This window comes from Bombina bombina, chromosome 3 (assembly GCF_027579735.1).
Source record: "Bombina bombina isolate aBomBom1 chromosome 3, aBomBom1.pri, whole genome shotgun sequence".
Classification (NCBI taxonomy): domain Eukaryota; kingdom Metazoa; phylum Chordata; class Amphibia; order Anura; family Bombinatoridae; genus Bombina; species Bombina bombina.
Genome location: NC_069501.1, coordinates 738515808 through 738528051, shown reverse-complemented (window position 1 = coordinate 738528051; position 12244 = coordinate 738515808). Strand labels below are relative to the sequence as shown.

Below are 12244 nucleotides of genomic sequence, written 5' to 3'. Positions count from 1 at the left end.
CTTACTGTGAAGTTTTTGTACTTTATCAAAATAATTCATGTTTAGTTACTATGATATTCAAGGTCCCTGACATAACTGCACGATTCCTATCATTATATTACTGGTATAAATATCCACAAATATCCCCATGTTTGTCATACATGGTTCCAGTAAGTCTCTTTTTCTATAAACATTAGTGGGGTTCAACCTTGGTTAATGGTCAAATAGAGATACTGACTTGTTTTTCAGAATATATTTATAAAATACATATTTGTCTGTGATAGCTTAGTGACGAGTGCCATCTTCCGAGGGAAACATATTCTAACTTCTAAATCTTAGCTTATTAACAAAAATGTTAATTAATCTGTAATTAGTGTTAACCAATCATTTATGTGAACCTAACCTTATCAGTTGGAGTGGAGTTAAGCGTTTTCCATAAAATACACACTCACCCACAAAAGGGGGAGAAGGGGACACAAGCAGACTGCACAAGGGGCCACACTGAGCATGTATTATGACCACACCCTATCCAGAGGAGATGGGAGGCTAAGCTGACCAGATAGACAAGTCAGGATAATGGCAAGAGAGGGTCCAGGGGTACCCTAAGAGGGTCTTTTTACACTGAACCCCAGTGAAGGACCCCAAAATGTCAGTGGTGTATTTAGGTTTTGTGCTGCCCTAGGCACTCAGAATCCTGCTGCTGCATTTTAAAATTATATTTTCACCAGCCACTAGAGTCAGGCTCAGTTAGGGTTAGGGCTAAGGTTAGAGTCAGGCTCATTTAGGGTTAGGGCTAAGGTTAGGGTCAGGCTCAGTTAGGGTTAGGGCTAAGGTTAGGGTCAGGCTCAGTTAGGGTTAGAGCTAAGGTTAGGGTCAGGCTCAGTTAGGGTTAGAGCTGTTAGGGGCAGGGGCAGTTAGGGTTAAGGTTAGGGTCAGGCTCAGTTAGGGATAAGGTTAGGATTAGGGTCAGAGCTAGACATAAGATTAGGAATAGGATTATGCCTTGGAAGCTGCAACACATTGAGGTGATGAAGAGGATTTGTAAAGCAAAAAAACCCTAATTAAAACCCCTATTAAGGCCTTGATCATATGCAAGCTGCTAAAATTAAGCTGTCATGAAAAATATAACAACAGCAGAGTGAGCACAGGCATGCAGCCATGTTTAGTTGTGTTAGCACTACCAACCTGAGGGTTCTGGCTAGCAACTGCTCACTGATGTTTAACCCCACTCATATTAGCAAAGAGTTGTGTTTTTTACCAATTGCACCACTGTTTGTGTGATGCTTCTAACCTACAACACATATTTTTTTTTAATCTTTTTTGATGTTTACTTCAGAACCATTCAACATTTTATTGTTTTATCAAGTAAAGTAGACAACTGCCTAGGCCGGGGTATCGCACATACAGCTTAATTTGAAAACATAATAATTTTTAGGGAGACCTTTGAAATACTTTCCCCCAGTATTTGATACAATTTTCTGTATGTGAGACCGAATCAAACAATTGCTTAAAGGGACATTAAACCCAAAATGTTTCTTTCATGATTTAGGCAGAGAATACAATTTTAAACAAAATTCCAATTTACTTCTATTATCTAATTTGCTTCAATATTTAGATATCCTTTGTTAAAGAAATAGCAATGCACATGGGTGAGCCAATCACATGAGGCAAATATGTGCAGCCACCAATCAGAATCTACTGAGCCTATCTAGATATGCTTTTCAGGAAGGAATATCAAGAGAATGAAGCACATTAGATAACAGAAGTATATTAGAAAGTTGTTTAAAATTGTATTCTCTATCTGAATCATGAAAGAGAAAATTTGGGTTTAATATCCCTTTAAGTCTGTCAGCAGTAGCAGTCTGACCTGACGAAAATCAAATTAAAAGTGACTCTCTTTGTGGCAGCCTGAGTTGGATCCCTACCTGAGTTTGTTGCTCTGTCCACTGTCCTCACTCTCACTGCTGTGCTTACAGTGGTCACTGTCTCCAGCGCTGCTCCACTGGATCAGTGATCAGTCTGACTGACTTGTGACTCAGTCTCACCTACGTTGCCGCCTGGCCTGGGAGATCACGTGCGTGACTCCTGGCCTCAACTCTTCAAGCCATGATGTGCGGCCGGGCTGGTTTGAAAACATCACACGTGACCGCTCGGCGAAAAGCCGGTCACGTGACCGCTTGCTCAAAAATATATATATTTTTTTAAAGCAGAGTGCAGTGTGGACAAGTGCCGCCCCCAAAAGGTGGTGCCATGGACACCGGCCTTGTTGGCCTATCCGGTAACACGCCTCTGCACAATGTTGATAAGTATGAAACAAACCCATATGAAACAGTTTTGTTAATATGATTTATGCTCTTTACATTTATAGTCAAAGTTTTATTATTGAATCAGGTGAGTTAATCAATTCTGGTTTGCCCTTTATAGTCACAAATATTTTGTTTGGTAATTCCTGTTAACCTGGTCTTATCTGTCGACAACAACACTGGGTCAATCAGGAATCTGGTAATAATATCATTTTCTTATGATTTGCCAGGATTATTAGTTTACCTGATTCTTGCCAGCTATGCTGAGACTTTAAATAACAAAATTTTCTGTTTCTCTATTATACATGCAAGCTACTGCAAGTAAAATAATTTAGTGATTGTTTTCATTAGTTTTAACCTGATAATCATTAAATCATTGTAATGATGTATGCTTATTGATTTGCTTTATTCAAATATTGCTTATTATTTCTAATAATTGTTTTAATAAACTAAGGCCTAGATTTGGAGTTCGGCGGTAAAAGGGCTGTTAACGCTCCGCAGGCTTTTTTCTGGCCGCACCATAAATTTAACTCTGGTATCGAGAGTTCAAACAAATGCTGCGTTAGGCTCCAAAAAAGGAGCGTAGAGCATTTTTACCGCAAATGCAACTCTCGATACCAGAGTTGCTTACGGACGCGGCCGGCCTCAAAAACGTGCTCGTGCACGATTCCCCCATAGGAAACAATGGGGCTGTTTGAGCTGAAAAAAAACCTAACACCTGCAAAAAAGCAGCGTTCAGCTCCTAACGCAGCCCCATTGTTTCCTATGGGGAAACACTTCCTACGTCTGCACCTAACACTCTAACATGTACCCCGAGTCTAAACACCCCTAACCTTACACTTATTAACCCCTAATCTGCCGCCCCCGCTATCGCTGACACCTGCATATTTTTTTTAACCCCTAATCTGCCGCTCCGTAAACCGCCGCAACCTACGTTATCCCTATGTACCCCTAATCTGCTGCCCTAACATCGCCGACCCCTATATTATATTTATTAACCCCTAATCTGCCCCCCTCAACGTCGCCGACACCTGCCTACACTTATTAACCCCTAATCTGCCGAGCGGACCTGAGCGCTACTATAATAAAGTTATTAACCCCTAATCCGCCTCACTAACCCTATCATAAATAGTATTAACCCCTAATCTGCCCTCCCTAACATCGCCGACACCTACCTTCAATTCTTAACCCCTAATCTTCCGATCGGAGCTCACCGCTATTCTAATAAATGGATTAACCCCTAAAGCTAAGTCTAACCCTAACACTAACACCCCCCTAAGTTAAATATAATTTTTATCTAACGAAATAAATTAACTCTTATTAAATAAATGATTCCTATTTAAAGCTAAATACTTACCTGTAAAATAAATCCTAATATAGCTACAATATAAATTATAATTATATTATAGCTATTTTAGGATTAATATTTATTTTACAGGCAACTTTGTAATTATTTTAACCAGGTACAATAGCTATTAAATAGTTAAGAACTATTTAATAGTTACCTAGTTAAAATAATAACAAATTTACCTGTAAAATAAATCCTAACCTAAGATATAATTAAACCTAACACTACCCTATCAATAAAATAATTAAATAAACTACCTACAATTACCTACAATTAACCTAACACTACACTATCAATAAATTAATTAAACACAATTCCTACAAATAAATACAATTAAATAAACTAGCTAAAGTACAAAAAATAAAAAAGAACTAAGTTACAGAAAATAAAAAAATATTTACAAACATAAGAAAAATATTACAACAATTTTAAACTAATTACACCTACTCTAAGCCCCCTAATAAAATAACAAAGCCCCCCAAAATAAAAAATTCCCTACCCTATTCTAAATTAAAAAAGTTACAAGCTCTTTTACCTTACCAGCCCTGAACAGGGCCCTTTGCGGGGCATGCCCCAAGAAGTTCAGCTCTTTTGCCTGTAAAAAAAAACATACAATACCCCCCCCCAACATTACAACCCACCACCCACATACCCCTAATCTAACCCAAACCCCCCTTAAATAAACCTAACACTAATCCCCTGAAGATCTTCCTACCTTGTCTTCACCATCCAGGTATCACCGATCCGTCCTGGCTCCAAGATCTTCATCCAACCCAAGCGGGGGTTGGCGATCCATAATTCGGTGCTGAAGAGGTCCAGAAGAGGCTCCAAAGTCTTCCTCCTATCCGGCAAGAAGAGGACATCCGGACCGGCAAACATCTTCTCCAAGCGGCATCTTCGATCTTCTTCCATCCGGAGCGAAGTGGCAGGATCCTGAAGACCTCCAGCGCGGAACATCCATCCGGACCGACGACTGAACGACGAATGACTGTTCCTTTAAGGGACGTCATCCAAGATGGCGTCCCTCGAATTCCAATTGGCTGATAGGATTCTATAAGCCAATCGGAATTAAGGTAGGAATTTTCTGATTGGCTGATGGAATCAGCCAATCAGAATCAAGTTCAATCCGATTGGCTGATCCAATCAGCCAATCAGATTGAGCTCGCATTCTATTGGATGTTCCGATCAGCCAATAGAATGCGAGCTCAATCTGATTGGCTGATTGGATCGGCCAATCGGATTGAACTAGATTCTGATTGGCTGATTCCATCAGCCAATCAGAAAATTCCTACCTTAATTCCGATTGGCTGATAGAATCCTATCAGCCAATCGGAATTCGAGGGACGCCATCTTGGATGACGACCCTTAAAGGAACAGTCATTCGTCGTTCAGTTGTCGGTCCGGATGGATTTTCCGCGCTGGAGGTCTTCAGGATCCTGCCACTTCGCTCCGGATGGAAGAAGATCGAAGATGCCGCTTGGAGAAGATGTTTGCCGGTCCGGATGTCCTCTTCTTGCCGGATAGGAGGAAGACTTTGGAGCCTCTTCTGGACCTCTTCAGCACCGGATTATGGATCGCCAACCCCCGCTTGGGTTGGATGAAGATCTTGGAGCCAGGACGGATCGGTGATACCTGGATGGTGAAGACAAGGTAGGAAGATCTTCAGGGGATTAGTGTTAGGTTTATTTAAGGGGGGTTTGGGTTAGATTAGGGGTATGTGGGTGGTGGGTTGTAATGTTGGGGGGGGGTATTGTATGTTTTTTTTTACAGGCAAAAGAGCTGAACTTCTTGGGGCATGCCCCGCAAAGGGCCCTGTTCAGGGCTGGTAAGGTAAAAGAGCTTGTAACTTTTTTAATTTAGAATAGGGTAGGGAATTTTTTATTTTGGGGGGCTTTGTTATTTTATTAGGGGGCTTAGAGTAGGTGTAATTAGTTTAAAATTGTTGTAATATTTTTCTTATGTTTGTAAATATTTTTTTATTTTCTGTAACTTAGTTCTTTTTTATTTTTTGTACTTTAGCTAGTTTATTTAATTGTATTTATTTGTAGGAATTGTGTTTAATTAATTTATTGATAGTGTAGTGTTAGGTTAATTGTAGGTAATTGTAGGTAGTTTATTTAATTATTTTATTGATAGGGTAGTGTTAGGTTTAATTATATCTTAGGTTAGGATTTATTTTACAGGTAAATTTGTTATTATTTTAACTAGGTAACTATTAAATAGTTCTTAACTATTTAATAGCTATTGTACCTGGTTAAAATAATTACAAAGTTGCCTGTAAAATAAATATTAATCCTAAAATAGCTATAATATAATTATAATTTATATTGTAGCTATATTAGGATTTATTTTACAGGTAAGTATTTAGCTTTAAATAGGAATCATTTATTTAATAAGAGTTAATTTATTTCGTTAGATAAAAATTATATTTAACTTAGGGGGGTGTTAGTGTTAGGGTTAGACTTAGCTTTAGGGGTTAATCCATTTATTAGAATAGCGGTGAGCTCCGATCGGAAGATTAGGGGTTAATAATTGAAGGTAGGTGTCGGCGATGTTAGGGAGGGCAGATTAGGGGTTAATACTATTTATGATAGGGTTAGTGAGGCGGATTAGGGGTTAATAACTTTATTATAGTAGCGCTCAGGTCCGCTCGGCAGATTAGGAGTTAATAAGTGTAGGCAGGTGTCGGCGACGTTGTGGGGGGCAGATTAGGGGTTAATAAATATAATATAGGGGTCGGCGGTGTTAGGGGTAGCAGATTAGGGGTACATAGGGATAACGTAGGTGGCGGCGCTTTGCGGTCGGAAGATTAGGGGTTAATTATTTTAAGTAGCTGGCGGCGATGTTGTGGGGGGCAGGTTAGGGGTTAATAAATATAATATAGGGGTCGGCGGTGTTAGGGGTAGCAGATTAGGGGTACATAAGTATAACGTAGGTGGCGGTCGGCAGATTAGGGGTTAAAAATTTTAATCGAGTGGCGGCGATGTGGGGGGAGCTCGGTTTAGGGGTACATAGGTAGTTTATGGGTGTTAGTGTACTTTAGGGTACAGTAGTTAAGAGCTTTATAAACCGGCATTAGCCAGAAAGCTCTTAACTCCTGCTATTTTCAGGCGGCTGGAATCTTGTCGTTAGAGCTCTAACGCTCACTTCAGAAACGACTCTAAATACCGGCGTTAGAAAGATCCCATTGAAAAGATAGGCTACGCAAATGGCGTAGGGGGATCTGCGGTATGGAAAAGTCGCGGCTGAAAAGTGAGCGTTAGACCCTTTAATCACTGACTCCAAATACCAGCGGGCGGCCAAAACCAGCGTTAGGAGCCTCTAACGCTGGTTTTGACGGCTACCGCCGAACTCCAAATCTAGGCCTAAAAGTTTGCTTATTGATCTGGTCTCAGTTTAATTAATAGACAAATCAGAACTAAAAGGATTCAGGTTTTATATATATTATCCTTTGCAAATGATATAATTCAGAGTGTTATTAAATTGCACACATTGCCCCTGCAAAGTTGGTAACCGCTATTATATAAATATTGAGTTACATTATCAGAATGATATAGAGGTTCCATAATATTTATTGTGTCTAAACACATAATATACTATGCGCGTACACTACTGAAATAATAACAATATTTATAATAATAATAATAATAATAAGGATAATATTCACAACAGTCTTTTTATTGTGTATTTGTTAGTTATTCAAATATACTGTATTAATACTTTCCTTTTATTTCAATATTAATTAATTTTTCTTATAACTAAGAAACACTTAAAAAGACAGTAAAGTCAAAATTAAACTTTCATTCATCAGATAGGGCATTCAATTTTAAACAATTTACTTTTATTATCAAATTTGCTTTGCTCTTTTGGTATTCTTTGTTGAAGGCTAAACCTAGATAGGCTCATATGTTAATTTCTAAGACCTTGAAGGCCACCTCTTATCTCAGTGCATTTTTTTTTAAACTTTTCTCAGCTAGACAGTGCTAGTCCACGTGTGCCATATAGATAACACTGTGCTCACTCCAATGGAGTTATGCATGAGTCAGCACTAACTGGCTGAAATTAAAGTTTGTAAAAAGCACTGCGATAAGGGTCAGTCTGCAAAGACTTATATACAAGGTAATCACAGAAGTAAGAGGTATAACAATGTTAAAGGGGCAGTCTAGTCAAAATTAAACTTTCATGATTCAGAAAGGGCATGTAATTTTAAACAACTTTCCAATTTACTTCTATTATCTAATTTGCTCAATTCTTTAGATATCCTTTGTTGAAGAAATAGCAATGCACATGTGTGAGCCAATCACACAAGGCCTCTATGTGCAGCAACCAATCAGCAGCTACTGAGCATATCTAGATATGCTTTTCAGCAAATTATATCAAGAGAATGAAGCAAATGAGATAATAGAAGTAAATTAGAAAGTTGTTTAAAATGATATGCTGTTTCTAAATCACGAAAGAAAAAATGTGGGTTTCATGTCCCTTTAATATAACAATGTTGGTTCTGCAAAACTGGGGAGTGGGTAATAAATGTATCATCTATCTTTTTAAACAAACATTTTCGAATAGACTATCCCTTTAATTGCCATAGTGAAAAACACATTCTAATATTCATAATGTTTACATTTAATGTCTAAATGTCTGATGCTCACTATTTTACCATTTTAATAAAGGCAGAGATTAGCTTTGCTCAGATGAGAACTAATATGCCCACAAAAAGTTGTGTATTCAAGAGATAAACGTTCCTGAATTAGACATAAAAGTAAATGAAACCTGATGCAAATAGTAACTTCTGAAGGATAATTATAATACTGCTGCTGAGGATTCGCAATGCAAAGTATATGAATGTTATGATTGAGAAAACTATTAGAAAAAAAATATTCATGTTTTAATGGATGGAATAATTCTGAATTTGAAAACAGCTTATCACATTAGATAAAAAAATGTCAAAGGATCAGATAACTGAGTGCAAGGAAAATGTATCTACAATTGACATGTTAAAGGAACAGGAAACCCACATTTTTTTCTTTCATGATTCAGATAGGGCATGTGATTTTAAACAACTTTCCAATTTACTTCTATTATTTAATTTTCTTCCTTCTCTTGTTATGCTTTGCTGAAAAGTTTATCTAGGAAAGCCCAGGAGCAGCAGAGAACCTAGGTTATAGCTGCTGATTGGATGTCTGTATATATATACCGATTGTCATTGGCTTACCCATGTGTTCAGTTAGAAACCAGTAGTGCATTGCTGCACCTTCAACAAATTATACCTAGAGAATGAAGCAAATTTGATAATAGAAGTAAATAGAAAAGTTGTTTAAAATAGTATGTTCTACCTAAATCATGAAATATTTTTGGGGGGGTTTATGTCCCTTTAAGGTTAAATGAAGAAGAAATAATCCTATGACCTAACGTCAACCATTTATCCATTTCACAAAAATCTACACATTTTGACTTGGTTAACACATATTTTCCTAAATCTAAGTAAAGAGTGATGATTTGTGCACATCTGATTGAAATTATTATGACAATTTATTTAAGCTGAATTACGAATTGGATTTAAGTACTGGATTCACATGAGCTATTATTAAAATGAAAATTGGGCCAGATAATAGAAGAAAGTACCTAAGTCAGAGCCAAAATTGTCACAGCTGTGGAGAAACTAACAAAAAAAGAATATATCAACACCAAAATGTGGCTATTATGGATCACATCCAGTCCAAAATCATCTTCTCACCCTGAGTGCTAAGTAAACCATTTATTTCCCTCGTTCCTTTTTGTCACAATTGCAATAAAATTAAATTGTTCATTTGTATTGACTCCAAGTCAACTATTATATGAATTGCCTAGTTCACAGAACTTAGCACAAAGTAATTACATGAAAAAAATGGAGGAATTAATGAAATAGCTTAGAGGATACAACAGAAGAGACAATAAGATTGATTAACCATGAAGGATCAAGAAAAGGTAGGGAATATGTTAGTTATATATATATATATATATATATATATATATATATATATATATATATATATATATATATATATATATATATATATATTGACTCACATATAATAAACATTATAATGCATTTTGTACAAATCCAATGATCTCATGAGATAATTACATTAGCTTTAATTTTCCATTTTCAATTTGATAATTTTTCCATTTCCCCCCAAGAGGTTTTGAATTAAATAATAATAAAATATATGTATATATATATATATATTGAAACAGAAAAAAATAAAAGGTACATTAATGTCCCTTTCAAATCAGTTACAATTAGGGCAAGGTTACAAGTGGAGTGCTAATTAATCAAGCGTAAGCGGGCAAATTGGCACACTATAAATACCCAGCCATTACAAGTGGCTGGTTATTGCTACCGCGAGCTTGCGGTAGCAATTAGCATTCAAATAATTAACCAGAGGTCGGACCACTGGTTAAATGTTAAAATGTGACCAACCGCCCCCAAAATGTGAGTAGTGCCTTTTGGAAAATAAAAAATATTAGCATCTTTATTTTTTTTTTTAAAACTGCACTAAGCAGTTTTTAGGGGTTAAAAGTGTAGGGTGTTAGAAAAAAAAACACACACTGAAAAGTACCTTTACAATGTGTTCTATGTGGACTGTGTGCTCTCATGGCATAAGAACGAGGCTCGCATTAGAGCCTATGGAAGCACGCTCTCATGAGCGCAAAGCTTCCGTGCAATGCGAACGTGAGGTCACGTTCACATTGCACCTAACTTGTATTACCAGCGCACATTTGCGGAGCTTGATAAATCGGCCCCTATATGTTAGCTGTACCACTTATTGACAAAAAGTATCCCTCCAAGGGCTTAATTGACTCCTATGTTGAACCAACATCCAACATCAAGATGTATTATAATCAACAATGAATGTGGAAAATATTAGAAAAGTGGGATAATAGTGTTGGTACTTTTGCAGGGTGACTAGAAGTTATTTGTATAATGAAAGCAAAATGGGCTTTCTATAGATGACACATGATGCACTTGCACTTGGACAATAGCTGCACACTGCTAATTCATACATTGCTGATTTGAAGTTTAAAGGGACACTGTAACCAAAATTTTTCTTTCGTGATTCAGATTGAGCATGAAATTTTAAGCAACTTTCTAATTTACTCCTATTTTCAATTTTTCTTCGTTCTCTTGCTATCATTATTTGAAAAAGAAGGCATCTAAGCTTTTTTTTTGGTGGATGAATTTATCCACCAATCAGCAAGGACAACCCAGGTTGTTCACCAAAAATGGGCCGGCATCTAAACTTACATTCTTGCATTTCAAATAAAGATACCAAGAGAATTAAGAAAATTTGATAATAGGAGTAAATTAGAAAGTTGCTTAAAATTGCATGCTCAATCTCAATCACAAAAGAAAAATTTTGGTTACAGTGTCCCTTTAAGTTTTAACGTAAATCTGTGCAGAGATGTGTTGCAAGTGAAAATGGGCCATTTTTTTACCACATTCATTAAAAATGGTCAGTAGACAGCAGATGTAGAATATTCATATTCCCTAACAGCAGCATTTATCAACCACCCTAAAGTACTAACTAACAAGTCAGATATAAATTATTTACTTACCTAAGCCCTCAAAAATACTTAAAGTGATGGTGGACTTTACATGTTTTAAAATCAGGTCCAGAATCTAAGCAATATTTTAGGTGAATTTTAATTGATCACTTCTAATGAAGATGCGCTATAATTTACTTTTTATTGTAGCCGTGCCATTCTAATATCTCATATTTTTGTTCTCCAGTCGGCGCTCTATAAATAACTACAAATAAAGTGTCGTACAGCTAGAGCACCGATTGAAAAAAACACTTTGAACCATTAGCTCATAAAGAAGATGAGTTTTAAAGTGGGCAGGCGGAACGTGGGGTATGAGAATGGCACAGCTAGATTAAAAAAAAAAAGTACAGAGCATCTTCATTAGAAGTGATCCATTAAAGGCCCTCTAAAATATTGCTTAGGTTCCGGACCTAGTTTTAAAACATGTCAAGTTTACCATCACTTTAAAATCTGTGCTGTTAGCGTTCTTAAATACTGGACTTGGCAGGCACTGCCTCACAGAGAAACATGGGCACTCTTTTTTCCTCTGGAAGTTCTATGGTGTGCTATGTACCCTTATTTATTACTATGCCACCCACAAACTCAAAGCTGCCCTGAATTTGCATGACAGTGCCCTTTTTACATTTCCAGTGCTCTACAAAAAGTAAAAAGAAAGAATGGCGTTTTTTTTTTTTTTTAAAGTGTAAGGATTGATATACATAGTAGAAGATTAGATCAACTCACAAAACCCCACAAACCCTTGAAGTTTAGCTCTGGGATCAACTTGTTGCATCCTCAGATTGTATGATCAACTACTCTGGCTTCCTCTGATTTGCCAGCATGTGATGGGAACCTTTAAAACACCTTTAAAGAACATAGGGAGAATCTCCAGACTGCAAACTTTATTGTAACATGCCATGTTCTTGAGAAAGACATAGAAATTACTAATAATGTAATGACTTTAGTAATGTATTAAACAGGCAAAGAGGAAAACCTGTTTTCCAAAATGAAAATCCATTGCCGTGCTTCATAGTTTAATTGTGACATTTAC

At 36.9% G+C, this 12244-nt stretch overlaps 1 protein-coding gene across 1 annotated transcript in view; it reads right to left on the bottom strand.

Annotated features, from left to right (window-relative positions):
- The window catches only part of ABI3BP (ABI family member 3 binding protein), a 533245-nt gene that overhangs the window by 267395 nt on the left and 253606 nt on the right, over window positions 1-12244 (bottom strand). The window lies entirely within an intron of this gene.